The sequence below is a fragment of the Myotis daubentonii genome, chromosome 14 (assembly GCF_963259705.1).
Source record: "Myotis daubentonii chromosome 14, mMyoDau2.1, whole genome shotgun sequence".
NCBI lineage: Eukaryota > Metazoa > Chordata > Mammalia > Chiroptera > Vespertilionidae > Myotis > Myotis daubentonii.
In genome coordinates, this window is record NC_081853.1 from 9,106,543 (window position 1) to 9,123,200 (window position 16,658).

Genomic DNA, 16,658 nt, shown 5'->3' on the forward strand with positions numbered 1-16,658 from the left:
GCCGGAAGTTCCAAGACAAAGGGGGGATTGAAAGGGCGAGTCGTCTCGGGGCCTGACCACGCTGCTGGCGGCCTCGGGCACCGACTCCCCAGCCCACGGCGGGAGCCCGGCGCAGGCTGCCACCCGCCCGCCGCCCCCGGACCGGACCCACGCGGCAGCAGCAGCAGCGGCGGCGGGGCGCGTGCCCTCGCCCGAGGAGATGGAGGAGGAGGCGATCGCCGACGCCCCCGGGAACGAGACGGAGGACGTGGACTTCCTGCCTGGGCTGGAACTGGTCGATCTACTGGACCCCCAGCAACCGGACTGGCCCCTGGAGCCCGGGCTCAGCTCGCCCTGGGGGGGGCTAGGACTGCGCCCTCCATCTTGCCCTGGGTCCTCCATTTTTGGGGCGGCCGCCATGTGCTCAGGAGAGTGCCTTCTTCCCGGAAGCCCAGGCCCCTGCTGGCCACGCCCAGGATGACCCGACTCGCGCCTGGCCAATTGGCGGGGCCCACAGTCCCCTCTCCTGCCCTCACTCCACCCCCCTTTAAAACCCCCTGTCCCATCAGGCCTCTCTCTCTCTCTCGGCCACTGGAGCTTACCGTTGCATCGGTGAGTGTGGCAGGGGAGCCAAACCCGGGTTTGAAATAGATGACTCTTTGCTTTTGCATCGGACTGACTGGCTCCCTGGGGGTCTTGGGAACTTTGAAATCTGGGCACAACAGCCCCTCCATCTTCAAAGCCAGTGACTGAGTCTCCCTCACATCAATGCCCCTGGCCCTTTGAATCTGTGTCTCCAGGAAGAGCCCAGACTGTTTTAAGGGCTAATGGGATTAGGTCAGGCTCACTGAGGATAATCTCCTTATTTTAAGGTCAACTGTTTTGGGACCTCCGTTATAGCTACAAAAATCCCTTCACAGCAGCATGTGCATTAGTGTTTGATTAAAGGGCTAGGAGAACATGTGTGCAACCCCAGGGCCAAGAATCTTGGGGGTCATTGCAGAGTTCTGTCTGCCACATGGTGAGATAGAAGGCACCCAAATTAATTACCCAACTAATGGCTTCTAATGTGCATTGCGCCTGCAGGCAGGGATTGGCGGGAGGCCCTTTTAAAGGAAATGAGCTTCAGAGTGGCCGGATGCTTATTTAGAGTTTGAGGGGCCCGGCTGCCTGGCTGGTTTCAGGATACAGAGACAAGCCACCTCACTGTCCTCCTTTCAGCCCCTGCTCCTTTTCTTCTTTCACACACACGTTCAAGCTTTCCCGTTAGTCTAGGTTCTCAAAAGGATGGTCCTGCTCCTAAGGGTGTTTGGCACTTTCTGAAGATACTTCTGGTTGTCATAACCAGGGCGGGTGCTACTGGCATCTAGTGGGTAGACGCCAGGGATGATGCTAATACCCTACATGCATAGGACAGCCCCACGGCGAAGAATTATCCAGACCCCAGTGCGTAGGTGCCAAGGTTGATTAGCTCTATGAAATGTCTGTCTGTCCTGCCCCTCCTGGGTCTCTTGCAAGCTTCCATAACTTTGCTCACACTGTCGCATCTCTCTGACAGTACCTTTCTCCTTGTCATCTCCCAGATTCCTGCTCGTTCTTAAGACGGGCTGCGAACACCCCTTTCTTGTGCTGGCTCAGTCCACTCCCTCCACTGTTCCCGAGCACTCCCCCGGCCTGGGTTACGCACCCAGGGCTTTGTTTCATGCGTGTGTGTATCACATAGATCCCTCTCCCACCAGGCTGCGAGTGTCTTGAGTGAGAACTGTGTCCTTTTTATATCTGGGCGCCCAGAGCTTATTGCCATAATGCCTTGTATATAGTAGCTACTCAGTAAGTGTAAGGTGGACAGTTGGGTGGATAAATGTATAAGCACATGAAAAGTTCCTAGGAATCCATTATGATTAGTTCTTGGTGTCCTCTCTGCCTTTCTTCTTTTTTAAAAAAATATATTTTTTATTGATTTCATAGAGGAAAGGAGAGAGAGAGAGAGAGAGAGAGAGAGAGAGAGAGAGAGAGAGAGAGAGAAACATCAGTGATGAGAGAGAATCATTGATCAGCTGCCTCCTGCACACCCCTATTGGGGATCGAGCCCACAACCCGGGCATGAGCACTTGACCGGAGTGGAACCCGGGACCCTTTAGTCTGTAGGCCAATGCTCTATCCACTGAGCCAAATTGGCCTTTCTTCTAAATATCTCTCATGACTAGGGTCAAATATGCTCTATATATTAGCCAGAGTGACCAGTACGTGTGAGAAGGAAGCTGAACTGCCTGGGTTTGAATCCCATCCCTGCCACTTGCACTGTGTTCCTAGGGGCAGGTTATTTAATTTCTCTGGGCCTTGGTTTCCTCCTCTGAAAAATGGGGACATCATAGTCCTACTGCAAAGGGCTGCTGCAAGGATGCAGAGAGTTCATAGAAAGGCAGAGTGGGGGCAATTCCCATAATGCTTCCTTGTTTTCCAAATGCTTGACTCATGAACTTCCCAAGAAAGCCCGGAGATGCAGGTCAGCAGGCTGGAGGTGGCACGCCCTCCAAAGCAATGTGCGTGAAGGCACAGGACCACACCAAGGAAAGAGATGCCAACATGTCCGCCCAGAAAATTGAAATGCTGATACCAGCCCCTCATGTCCATACGAATGACCTCGTCTAGGAGTGCACTGACGGGCTTGAGAGGTGTTGGTTTCCTTGTGAACTAACTGGAAAGCTTGCCTTTACAATGTGGGAGTGGCCAATCTGAGGTAATAGAACTAATATCTTTCCCCTCCCCAGATGTAACGAAAAGATTCTATTCAATCTGTAAGTATCATTCATCCTTTAAAAAAAAACACAACTTGATATAATGGAGAAAGCATTTATTAGTTTGGTTTTAGGAAAACATGAAAATACAAGTTCGAGGCCCTGTCCCAAACATAATGAAGATGAATGGCCCTGGTGGAGGCACGGGAATCTGCAGAATTGACAGCTTCCCAGGTGGGTATTATATAGACAGAGTCCAGCGATGGAAGCTAATAGACTAGATGCTACATAGTATTAGGGAACAGAATAAGGATCCACATTTCTGCATGCATAGAGGTGATCGGCTGAAAGTAAAAATAAAGAAATGAACAGACCTGCACTTGGAACCAGAGACCCAAGCACCCAGGTGGAGAAGAAAGTAGCCATAGACTAGGGAGAGATTGTGGAGGGGGAACATGCTAAACTTAAACAGGTTTTGGTCAACAGTTCCATGAGAATCAAATTAATATGACATTGGAATCACCGTGACAGAAACGGAAGGGCATAAACTCAGTGTGCCCTGGTTAATCATATGGAAAGATTTTCATTCATAAGAACATTTTCAAACACACTCAAAAGTAGAAGAATAGGCCGAAACCAGTTTGGCTCAGTGGATGGATCGTCGGCCTGCGGACTGAAGGGTCCCAGGTTCGATTCCGGTCGGGGGCATGTACCTGGGTTGCGAGCACATCCCCAGGGGGAGATGTGCAGGAGGCAGCTGATCGATGTTTCTCTCTCATCGATGTTTCTAACTCTCTATCTCTCTCCCTTCCTCTCTGTAAAAAATCAATAAAATATATATATTTTTTAAAAAGTAGAAGAATAGTACAATAATCCCCACAGAATGGATTTAATTATCAAAACTTGGCTATATGCGCTTCATCTTTTTTTTCCTTTTGCCTAAATTCCCTCCCTCCCCCTCCTATTCCCACCTTCCTTCTCTCTTTCCTTTTTTCCTTGTAAGTATTTTACAGCGAATCTCAGACATCATGTGGCTCTAGCCTCCTGTGCCTGCTTCTCTGAAAAGCACAGAGGTTTTTACATGACCACGTCTCACTGACCATGCTTTTGCGTGGCTGGCATGTCACAGGCGTGGAAGCCATGTCCCATGAGGAGCAGTTAACAACAGGAGGGTGACAGAAGACAAGGCTTGGGCTTGGGAGGATGTTGAGTGGAAGAGTTGGCTGGGCTGGTTCTTGGTGACCATGCCAGTGGCATGTTGGCGGCCAGCTCTCTGGAGCCAGCTGTCTGGTGGTGAACGGAGCTGCCCAGGAATGTTCCCTCCCGGAAGGGTGGGTGTGGGACACAGCAGGAAGGTGTATTCTGCTCACAGTAGGAACGTTTATCCTGTGCTGGCGATCATGGGTGCTTTCTATGCTGTGAGGAAGGCAGATACAACCCTTTGCTCGGGGATCTTCCTGTCCGCAGCCCTGTTTTCCACAAGGAGACATGGTTTTGGGTGGTACCGAGTTCATAACTCACATTGAGTTACACAGAGTTTTTAAAAATCATCTTTTCAGTCTTCTATGCTTTGTAAGCACAGAAAGAAGAGCTCATGGGGGGCTAGAGTTGCCACTTCTCCAAAACTTGATCCTCTCCCTTTTTTAGTGAAGAAAGAGCTGCTTCATGGGTGTGGTCGTTTGCAGACCTAAGTAACGATTTTTTGAGTAATTTATTGAACATCTTTACAAAAATAAGTAAGCTAACAAAATATTTAATACAGAAAAAGTTAAAATCACAGTGATACTACAGATGGCTTTAACTTTGTTTATTTTAATCTGTTGTTGTTTTTTTTGTATTTGCTTACAGTGAAATTTGCTCTTTAAGTTACAGTTTTTACAAATGCACACTGTCATGTAACCACTCTCGCAATCAAGATACGGACTGGTCTGTGTTTCTCTCCTGCTACTCAATTGCACCTCCCAGCTTAGCCCTTGCCAACAACTGGTCTGCCTTCTGTTGCTATAATTTTGCCTTTTCTGGAGTCAGGTACTGGAATGATACATTAGGCAGCCTTTTCAGCCTGGCTTCTTACACCTAGCATAATATGTTTGAGGTTCATCCATCTTGCTACTTACATTCATTCTTTTTCATTGCAGAGTAGGATTCCATTGTGTGACTGTACCACAATTTGTCCATTCATTATACATAATAATATAAGGTGTATTCCATATGACAAATAATGAACATGATATTTAGTAAAAGCATATTTGTTAGAAATCCTGACAGTGGTATGCAAATGAGTGTGTCTTGGAGGAAAAAAGTAATCTGACCAATTGATGTATCGAAGAGTTGTTTGCATTGGGTCAGCTTTTAATTTTTTTTTCTACCCAAATTTTCAACAGTGTATTTGGTTGAACTATAAATAGGCTTCCTGTCATCTTAAGTCAGAACTTACCTTTTGGAGCATCAAAGAAAACCTGGTGTTCTCTGGAACATTCTTTTCATATTTGAGTCATTCATTCATTTCTTCCCTCCCTCCTTCTCATACTCCTTTTCCTTCTCCTCATCCTCATTCTCATATTCTCGTTCCCCTTTTCTTGCTCTCCCATCCCTCCTCCCGAATATTCCATTGGAATTTATGTAACTGAATTAATTAGACCTATTTCTCAAGGAGTTAGTTTTCCATAAAATTCACTTTGCAGTTGGCATGACAGAAGAGCTGGCATATCAGTCAAATGCTACAATTTGTTCTTTGTATCTGAATCAGGCTGGGGGTGGGCTTCCTGCTTATCTCTTGTCCGTTTATACCGATTCATCCTTTGCAGTGAGCGAGCCCGGATTCTTTGTGATTGGGCCGGGTGATGGTTGTGTGTGTAGATGGGGTGTGGAAGCACTTACAGGGACAGCCCTATCTCCTTAGTTACTGTTACCCAGTCCCCAGGATATAAAGTGTCTGTATGAAAATAAATAAGGGCCTTTCTTTTCCTTTCTTTGGCTGCTGATATCTGTACCACTTAATAGAATACAGTGATAAAAATCTTTGTCCTTTCTTAAATAACGTGTTGGTTACTATTCTATGTATTTATTCATTTTGTGTTTCCAAAACGTATTCACTTTATAGACATTCCTGTCACCCGAAACGTTTTAAATCCATGAGCATACTGAATGATACACGTTTAATATAATCTTCTGTGCATCTGGGGGTGCGCTTTGCAGCTAAGCGGCAGACCAACATCCATGGTTTTCTCTGTTTAGCCAGTTTGCTGCAGAATTCAAAGGCTGCTGAAGGATTTGAGTGGATATCTTAAAAGCTCATCAGAAATATTCCAAGCTATAGGTTTTTTTCTCTCTCTCAGCAACATTTCAGATCTGGAGGTTCTCCTTGGTTGCCCCTGCTAGAGTTGCTGAATTTAAAATGCCACAGGGAGAAAGAAAGACCTGTTCTGTTTCCTCATCTGTGGAAGCAGGGGGCTGGGCTCCATGGGAGATGTCAGATTCCGGGCTCTAGTGCTGCCAGTCCTTCTCCATCCACCTGACAGACATGACTAATCAATCACAGCATCCCTTCTCCCATGATGTACCTGGGACTTCTTGTCAAGTCAGCACTCCAGGAAGCCACTACTAATCAATCAGTGTTCGCCCGAGAGATGGAATCTATTTGTCCTTCTGAAAAAATGATGCTGTTGAATCTCTAGAGCAGTGATGGTGAACCTTTTGAGCTCGGCGTGTCAGCATTTTGAAAAACCCTAACTTAATTCTGGTACCCTGTCATATATAGAAATTTTTTGATATTTGCAACCATAGTAAAACAAAGACTTATATTTTTGATATTTATTTTATATATTTAAATGCCATATATTTTTGATATTTATTTTATACTAGGGGCCCAGTGCATGAAATTCGTGCACTGGGTGTGGGGCGGGGGGAGTGTCCCTCAGCCCAGCCTGCCCCCTCTCACATACTGGGAGCCCTCAGGCGTTGACCCCCATCACCCTCCAATCGCAGGATCGGCCCCTTGCCCAGGCCTGACGCCTCTGACAGAGGCATCAGGCCTGGGCAGGGGACCCTCATTTCCCCCCATCACTGGTTCTGCCCCCAGCCCAGGCCTGATGCCTCTGGCCCAGGGGTCAGACCTGGGCAGGTGACCCCCATCACCCTCCGATCGCCTGATCGGCCCCTTGCCCAGGCCTGACGCCTCTGCCAGAGGTGTCAGGCTTGGACAGGGGACCCCCATCTCCCCCCGATCACTGGCTCTGACTCCTGCCCAGGCCTGAGGCCTCTGGCCCAGGAATCATGCCTGGGCAGGGGACCCCCATCTCCCTCTGATCGCTTGCTCCACCCCCCGCCCAAGCCTGACGCCTCTGACCCAGGCTTCAGGCCTGGGCAAGGGGACCATCATATCCCTCCAATCCCTGGCACCGCCCCCCACCCAGGCCTGATGCCTCTGGCCCAGGCATCAGGCCTGGGCAGGGGACCCCCAGCCCCCCGCCCAGGCCTGATGCCTCGGCCAGAGGAGTTGACCCTCATCACCCTCCAATCACCAATCACTGGATCGGCCCCTAGACCAGGCCTGAGGCCTCTGGCAGAGGTGTCAGGCCTGGGCAGGGGATCCCCAGCTCCCTGCAGTTGCAGGCTCTGCCCCTGCCCAGGCCTAACGCCTCTGGCCAAGGCATTAGGCCTGGGCAGGGGACTCCCAGCTCCCTGCAGTTGCAGGCTCTGCCCCTGCCCAGGCCTAACACCTCTGGCCTAGGCGTCTGGCCCGGGCAGCGGGGACCTGCAGTGGCAGCGGGGGGGGGGGGGGGGGGGCGCCGCGATCACGCGGGCTCCACCCCTGCCCCTGCAGGACGCCTCTGGCTGAGGCGTCTGGCTCGGGCAGTGGGGACCCGCGATCGTGGGCTCCGCTTTAGGCCCAGGCAAGGGACCCCTAGTTCCTGGGACTGCCAGCTTCGACCGTGCCCAGCTCCCAGTGCTGGCTCCACCCCTACTTACTGCTATCACTGGCCAGGGCGGCAAAGGCACCTGATTCTCCAATCATGGCTGGGGGGCAGGGCAAAGGCCTTTGCCCTGCCCCCCACCTATTAGCTCCCCGCTGGGTTTCCGATCACTGTCAGTGTTAGGGGGCTTCTTCCTGCTTTCCCTTTCGCCTCCCTGCATTGTGCCTACATATGCAAATTAGCCGCCATCTTTGTTGGCAGTTAACTGCCATCTTAGTTGGCAGTTAATTTGCATATAGCCCTGATTAGCCAATGAAAAGGGTAGCGCCGTACGCCAATTACCATTTTTCTCTTTTATTAGTGTAGATATTTAAATGCCATTTAACAAAGAAAAATCAACCAAAAAAATGAGTTCGCATGTCACCTCTGACACACGTGTCATAGGTTCGCCATCACTGCTCTAGAGCAAACTTGAGATGGCTTTTAAAGGCTAGAGCACCGTTGCCTGGTGAGAGAAGAATGTTGGGGGGCATGGGCATTAAGTGCAGAGGATTTCTGATCACTACCTCTTACGCTGCTTGAAGGCAGGCACCATGTTTTATTCATGTTTTTTGTTGTTGTTTTTTTTTCATATTGAACCCGCCTATAAGGCAAACCCTTTTTCATAGTAGACATTAGGTAAATGTTTGTTAAATGCTACATGGAGGAATGCGTGGAAAGCATGTTCTTGGCCAAGTCTTTCCTACGACTGCACAGTTCAGAGTTTCTTCCAGAGGGCAGACAACCCTTGCCATTATTAAATTTCATCTACTTTAATTCAGGCCATCCCTGCATATTGGCCCGATTGCTTTGTGTTCTCGTCTGGGAGCATTGGCAGAGCCCAGCAACTTGGAATCGTTGGTTGGACTTTACGAATTTCTTCCCCCTCCATCATCTCAGTCATTCACAAACCTATTGAGCAACACTGAGAGGGCCCATCTATCCCTTCTCTGCTAGGCTGAATTCTTCCAACTTGATTTTTGGTTGGAAGTCTGAAGGTTCAGTGATATAGATAGGAAGTTTGTCACAGTTTGGGGACTTAAAAGTGGAGATAATCACACATTTGACACTTAACATATGCAACCTTCATTAGTTATTTTGGGGGGAACTGTATTTTAAGTTCCTTTATGAAAAGGACCAAATCTGTTATCTCTATGTTTTGATAGCATGATAATGTACTTTTCAGGGTGGATAACTGAGTAAACATTCCATACTCCTCAAGGTGGTTTTATGAAAACAGGCTGAAGCCTCTGTCTCCTTCAGCTTCTAGAAGAAAATTGACTTTTAAAACAAAAGGCATATTTTTTTAATTAATGCACTGCATTTTATCTAATAATAATACTACTTATTCATTTAATAAAAATCAATTCACAGGCCAGGCCTTTTGCTAAATGCTTTTTATATACATCATATATGTCATCCCTAAACCTCAAAACAACCCAAGACTGGTGAATGAATTTCATTTTACAGATGAGATGAATGAAACTTAGAGAAGTTATGACTTGGCAAAGTCAGGGCAGTCAGTGGCAGCCCTGGGCTTTAAAGCATCTTCCCCGAAGATCCCAGCTCCCTCCGTGCTGATGTCACCTCCCCCAGGAAGCCTTCCCACGGTGCCACCTCTCCTGCAAGGCTGGTGGAGACGTTCTTCCTGTTTCACAGCGGAAAACACTCGCTTATTATGACTCCGCATTCCGCGACGGACTGTCTGTCTGCTGCCTTCACCCTCGAGTAAGATTCTTGAGGACAGGGGCTGCGTTTTATTTTTATTTTTCTGCCACTTTAGTTTGATGTCTGAATGAATACATCTTTCCCAGGAGATCTCTGCCACTTTGCCTGGGTATGTGGGCACCATAGACAGTGTACAGCTAGGCCTTCAAGGACCTCCTGTAGTTCAGAGTTCATTATACAGGGAACAGCAGAAGTAGGTTTACAGTTGTTCCTATGGAAAAGAACACAATGATTAATAAGTAATAATAAAAGTATAAACTCTGTGTGTCACATACTCACAGCTGTACACCTGCTTTTGCCTCAGCCTGTATTTGGGGGTGGAAGATTTGGAGACATACAGCCCAGCCCAGCCCTGGTGGGGACAGAGCGTTGCCTCTCTTCTGCACACTCAGAGCCTCTGCTTACCTCTTTCCCTGCTTTCCTGTTTCATTTTCCCTCACCTCAGTTTTTTATTAACTGTATCTTTATGAATAATTAATACATGCAGATGTTCTTATGTTTATTTCTCCTGCTCGAGATGCTTTGTGCTTCTTGAATCTGAGTATTTATGAGGATTTTAAATTCTAGAAATTTCTCAGCCGTTATGCTTCTCCTCATTCCCTCTGTTCTCTCCCCCTGGGACTCCTAAGAGACATATGTTGGGCCTTCACATTCCAGCCTCCATATCTATTAACCTTTCTTTTAAAATTTTCAGCTCTTTGTCCCTTTGTGCTTCATTTTGTGTAATGTTCTGAGATCCATATTTCTCTCTTCAGCAGTAACTAACCTTCTGTTTAACTTAGCCATCGAGTTCTTAATTGTAATGAATCTATGGGGAGAGATAGATATCATATCTTGTTCTTTTTTAGAAGTTCAGTTCTAGCTTTAAGATTTTTAATCATTTTAAACTTGATTTCATGTTCTTTTCCAGAATGTTTTATGGGCTCTAACTCTTAGCCTCTGGTCCTCCCTTGTGATTTGTCAGTTTCCTGGGTGCTGTTCCTCGGCCAGCCCACACGTCGGGTTATGGAACCGGCTCTCCAGGGCACTCTTTCACTGGCTTCTGTAAGGCATTCTTGCCATATCATGAACAGGACCAGACCAATTTTTATAATAAATTTTCAGGTACAACTGCCTGGTTCTGACTTTTGTTATTAGTATCCTACTCTCGAGAAAGGCATAGGACTAGGGTTTCTAATTCTCAGCTTAAACTTTTTCCTCCTCCATAGAACACAGGTACAGACAGATAAGACATGCTGGGCTAGTTGGCAATTTTTCTAATCTATTTGTTCACTGAGAGTACAGCCCTCAGTGAGTGTTCCTAGATTTCTGAAGAGGTCTCCTGACAACTTTCTGCTTCTCCTTGCCCCATGCAAGGCCTTATCTTCTCTCCTGCATGGGCATTAAAACCCTAGCCCCTAGGGAACCAAGACAAACATTTCTCCTGCTGCCAATCACCTTCCCTCTCCCGCATAGCCATAGTGAAGTTACATGCTTACCATTCTTGTTTTCAGTTCCTTCTTTAGTTCTACTTCCTGGGACTTTTCCTTTCTTTATTGCTTATCAGCTAAGCACTAAAAGAATTTTTGGTTTATTTTATCTATCATATCTATGTGTTTGAGGGTTGGAGTTTTCAGGCTGTCATCATTTGCCATCTTGCCAGAACAAGGCGCTTATCATGGCAAAACACTCAAATAATACACAAGGATATATAATGAAAGATTAGTCTCCTTCCCATCTTAGACTGCCTAGTTCTTAAACCACCTTGCCGGATATAATAACCTTTACCTTTTTCGTAGGCATAGTTCTAGAAACGTTTTACACATGTATACAGCATACATATGTGTACACAGTATGTGAAGATTTGTGTATGTAACCAGGGATACATATTACCTTCTGCACTGCACTTAGCAATGTACTTTGGAGTTCATGGTTTATCAGTGCACTGAGCTCTGGCTCTTTCTTTTCTCATGACTGTATCGTATGCCATGACATGGATGTAGCATCATTTATTTAACCCAGGGGTCCTCAAACTATGGCCCGCAGGCCACATGCAAATACAAATATTGTATTTGTTCCCGTTTTGTTTTTTTACTTCAAAATAAGATATGTGCAGTGTGCATAGGAATTTGTTCATAGTTTCTTTTTTAAACTATATTCTGGCCCTCCAACGGTCTGAGGGACAGTGAACTGGACCCCTGTTTAAAAAGTTTGAGGACGCCCGATTTAACCATTTCCCCTATTTTTATTGGATCATTGTTTTCCATGACTTAAATATTATAAACTGTCCTACCACAGACATTCCTATAAATATGTCTTTGCTTGAGTATCATTTAACATAATTCTCTTTGTCTACTCTCTCTCTTCTCCCTCACCTTGTAATGGTCAATTTTATGGGTCAACTTCACTCCTCTAAGGGAGGCCTAGAGAGCTGGTAAACATTATTTTGGGGTGTGCCTGTGAGGAGGTCTCGGGAAGAGATTAGCATCGAATCAGATTTCCTACAGAAGACCACCCTCGCCCATGTGGGTGGGCGTCATGCAATCCTTGGGGGGCCCGAGTTGAACAAAAAGGCAGAGGAAGGTCCGTCTGCTTGTGCTGAGACATCCATAGTCTCCTACCCTGGGCATCGGCCCTCCTGGTTTTCAGGCTTTTGGACTGAACCTGGGGTTTACACCACTGGTCCCTGATTCTCAGGCCTTCGCACGAGGGCTGAATTCTATCACCAGCTTTCTTGGTTCTCCAGTTTACGGACTGCACGCCATAGAACTTCTCAGCCTCCATACCCCATCACCATGCACGTCAATTCCTACAATAAATGTATATCTATATCTTTATATCTGTATCTCTCTCTATATATATATCTGTGGAGATATAGATATATAGACATATTTATTGGTTCTGTTTCTCTGGAAAATCTTGACTAAAACACACCCTGATCCCCTACTATGATTTCCTTGTGGTCAAGGACATTTGTCTTTCACTGGTGACTGTACCACCTTGCATGGGTCCTGGCGCTGAGGTGGCATTTATTTCATATCTGTTTCATGAATGGCTGTGTACTCACCAAGAAGCCATGCCAGCAGTCAGAACAGTCCCAACCTCCAGCAAATATAGTTTGATTCCAGTCATAACATCAGCTTCTGACTGAGCAGCTCCTCTCGTCCAGAGGTGAGCTAGTGCCGTCTTTGCAACAACCCTGAGAGATGGGAGGTTCCATGATCATGCTCCACAGACAAGGAAACTGAGGCACAAGTTATGGAGGCCATATTTGTACACAGTTTTGTCGGAAAGGAACACCCGGCCTCTTGCATACTGCCTGTTAATTTACATTGGTATTGTCACAACTAACACAGAACATATTTCTCCCTTCCTTCCTCCCTCCTTCCCTTCCCTTCCTTCCTTCCTTCCTTCCTTCCTTCCTTCCTTCCTTCCTTCCTTCCTTCCTTCCTTCCATCCAACCAACCATCCGTCCATCAACATATATTTACTGAGAGCTCACAGTGTTTCAGGCAGGGAGTGATGATGGATGAAAACATCCCTGCTCTAGTGGAATTTACAGTGTAAAGGGAGAGACAATTATTGCAAGAAAGTGAAAGTGATGAGTAAGTGGAAGGGGAATAATAGGGGGGTTTAGAAGCACATAGCTTGGAGCTCTTCCCAGGCATAGAGGGTCTCCAGCTATGTGAAGAATTGGATGTGCCTTGAAGGATGAGTGAGTTGTGGGGAGGTGGGTGGAGAGATGATGGTCCCACATGTCCCTGTCTTCCTCACTTGCTCTGCACCTTACAGTCTTGCTCTTCAGCTCCTGCCAGCTCCCAGGACCTCTGTGTGCAGGGGCCAGAGAGCCTGTGCCCTGCTTCTGCAAAGTGCCTAATACCCACCCCACCCCCAAATCAGCCCTTTCTAATTTTAAAGCAGTAGCTCCCTTGATTGAAATCTCAATTTGGGAACAGGTCTAGGATTGGCCTGTGGCTCAGAGCTTTCACCAATAGGCAGAGCCCGAGGTGGGGAGGCGTCCCTTTAAGCAGCCCAGAGGCAGCCTGAGAGCTTGGAGCTCCTCTCCCCAGGACCTACGGTTTTTCTGGACCCGGAGCTGTGCACCGCGCAGCTGCCACCGCCCCTGGAATGTCACCCCTCTTGTACGGAGCCCCTGAAGGGCCCCCCCTGGCTTCGGGAAGTTGTTGGCCCACGCCCCGCTGGACTTCTTAGCCTCAGCCGCACCCCGGCCCCTGGGTCTTCGGACCCTTCCGGGCTCCCCCAGGTCCCTGGCGGTGGAGGCGCCGCAGCGGCGAGCAATGCGAGGCTGAGCCGGGTAAGTGGCCCCGCGGCCCGGGCGCACGGAGGAGGGCGCTGGGGCGCATCTGCTCCTGGTTTTTACCGCCCTCCCGGGGAAAGGGGCCTTGAGCTGGGAAACTGCTGCTGGGAGGGATGCTCCTTGCCACAGAGACTGGACGGTCCTGTGCTGCGGGGAAGGGACCTAGATGAGGCATCATTTTGGCTCTGCCAGCTTTTGCGCAGCCACGTTATTAACCAATAATAGCAATAATGATATAATCAGGAGGCGGGGATAATGATGTTATTGTATTAAGACGACTTCAGAGGAAACACTGAAACTTCCCAGAACTTGCTTTTCTAAAGTTTTTATATACCTACAATTCATTTTCCTCAAATAGTTTAAATTATATGTTGCTAATGACCTACTTATTTCTCTGGCACTGTCAAAACTATTTTTAATGTCTTCAGAAAGATCTAGTTTAAAAAATTATTCACATCTCCCCACACTCCTTTTTGCTTATCTTCCTATAGCTTTCCAACTGCATTCCTTCTCTCGTTGGTGGATTTGTATAATTACGAAACTGGGTTTGTTCATTTATTCTCTCTGAATAGGGGGTGGAGGCTGGGGAGGGACCCCCTCCTCTCCTGGTCTTCCTGGCGCTATGTGAGGGAGTCTAGAGGAGGAGAAAGCTGTTGGGGTGCCGTTAACCAGAACCTGGCTCTCCCAGGTCAGGACTGGGATCCTATAAATCTGGGGTATCTGGCAGCTGGATCCTGGGAAATTTTAAAACCAAAATAATCCATAGGGCATGGAGGGGGGTTTATTAGACGATGTAGTTTCAGCTTCCTGCCCCCACTCCAGTGTGTGTGTGTGTGTGTGTGTGTGTGTCTAAGCCAGAAGTTGAGAGCCCAATGCAGAGGGTCAGAGTTGTGTGGTTTTTTGTTTTGTTGTTTTTAAGATGAGGCAGCTGGAAGAAATACCTTTCAAAATTGGAGCAAAGTCTGATGCACGGATTGCTAAACTCCATTTCTACCCCTGTGAAATTATTTTGGCTCTTAGGGGCCCTCCTTTTGCTGGGCTGGCCTGTATTTACACTTGTTTAGATGGTGTGAATCATTTGTATACTTTGGGTTCCCTGCTTTCTGCAAACAGATGTTTTTATCTGTGCAACTGGTTGAGTAATTAGAGAGATGAGCATGGCCTGTACGCACAGAGAGAGCAGATAGCACTCGGGAGGATTTGGGCCTTTCCTTCTCAAACCATCAACTGCCAGATCTTCCCAGCTGTGGAGCAATTCAGATAAAGGTGTCAAGTGAGCCTAGCAGTGAAGAATTTATATGTGCAGCTAATTCTGCTCATTCTACAATAAAACCTCGTCCCATGGGACCAGAAAAGTGGGGATGGGCTTATAAAAATGATCCCGTGTTCTTAGTCACTGACTCCCCAGCCCCCCTGGATTTCTGAGAACCTGCCAGGAGAAACTGTTGACTGGATGGAAGTTTCCCGAAATGCAAAACAGAAATCAGTACAAGCACTCCTTGAGCGACTTCTCTTTCTGCGTGGAGGAAAAGAACACTTTGTTAGAACAACAAATCCTGGCTGCTTTTCAAGAGCAGAAAACAGCCCTTGTTCTGAAGGCAGATTCGTTCTGAGAGTGTGAATCATTTGGTTTAGGTTTTTATTTTTTTTTCTCTTGCGGTAGAGGCTTGGAGATGATTAAACGTCCTGTCTGCAGGAAATTACCAAGAGATCCGAGCATTTTCCTGAATCAGCCTCAGATGGTACACAGCTTTGGGTGTAGTACAAGCCAGCTCTGTTACTAGGCATCTCTCTGCACGGATGTCTTCAACCTCTCTCACCCCCCAGGGTTCTCCATCAACAAGCCTTTTATTTCTTATTTTTGGACTCCCATTGAAGAAACTAAAATAACTCTCTCATTCCCTTCAGAAGCTTTTTAAGGTGGAACATATTTTGGAGACAGTTTTATCGAGCCTACTTCCCCGTTGGCCTCCTCCCACTGGCCTCAGCAGGAAAAGCTCTTGGCTCCTTTTCCCAAGTTTTCCTTTAAGCCGGATTGTTATCCTCAGGGGCACAGATGTCTTGAGGAAGGAGCGTTGCAAAGGTTTGCACTAGTGCTCACCAATTTGGTGATGACATTTGTGGTCTTTGTAGAGCCGTTTGCGGAGAAGGCGAAGTGGTGCTGTGTTGAGTTGACCCCAGCGTGCATGAGCAACGTGGAGAATGGGCAATGCAAGGACTCTGGGGGCAACCAGGGGACAGCTCTGCTCTGTGCGGTTGTGCTTGCAGGGTCTGCGGTGTTTAATAACTTGGAAAACGGAGTCGTAGAGATGCTGTGCTCCCCACACTGGTTGGTTCATCTCTCCTGAAAGGTGCCCACCCACCTTAAGCACTTCCTACCTGTACAATCAAATCGGCAAGCTCTGGGTGTGATGTTTTGATGTCAGTGAGAGGAAGCAGAGGGAATAATTTTTTAGCTGCCAGAACACAGAATGGTAATCCTCATTGAATATAATGAAACTTTATGGTAATCATATTGAGAGTTTAAATGTAATGCTCCAGAGAATGTTTTTTTGTTGTTGTTGCTATTTTTTTTTTTTCTCAAACACTACCTGGCAAGGGGTTCTTTTTCAGGATACTTAGCATTGGGTTACCTTGCAGATGTTTGGGGTGACCCTGTTCTTTCATAACCTGATGCTCTGTGTGACAAGCAGAGGAAGACTCGTTTTTAGCAAACATTGTATCTGATGTATTCCAGGAGAATGGCAGGTGTAGGGGTGGCGGAGGGAACAGGCAGACACAGGCACTGTGGGACTCAATGTCTGGGAAGATCCATGGATGATTTCCCTGCACATTTAGCCCAGAAGCCTTTGAGAATTGCTCCACAGTGACATTCACCAGCCAGGCTGTGCATGGAAATCCTTGTCCCTGTCATGAGAGTCTCCCCCTTCACAATGCGCCTTCCCAGGCAGGATGCCAGCC

The 16,658-nt window shown here is 47.3% G+C and overlaps 1 protein-coding gene across 2 annotated transcripts in view; it reads left to right on the forward strand.

The window, feature by feature from the left end:
- Positions 1-16,658, forward strand: part of PRICKLE2 (prickle planar cell polarity protein 2) — a 327,112-nt gene that overhangs the window by 155,843 nt on the left and 154,611 nt on the right. The window contains exon 1 of one of the 2 annotated variants that reach the window (XM_059663057.1): positions 13,415-13,694. The exons of the other annotated variant lie outside the window; for it this stretch is intronic. The gene's annotated coding sequence lies outside the window, so the exon portion shown is untranslated. Of the gene's footprint in view, positions 1-13,414; positions 13,695-16,658 lie in introns of those variants that run through there. 2 annotated transcript variants of the gene reach the window in all.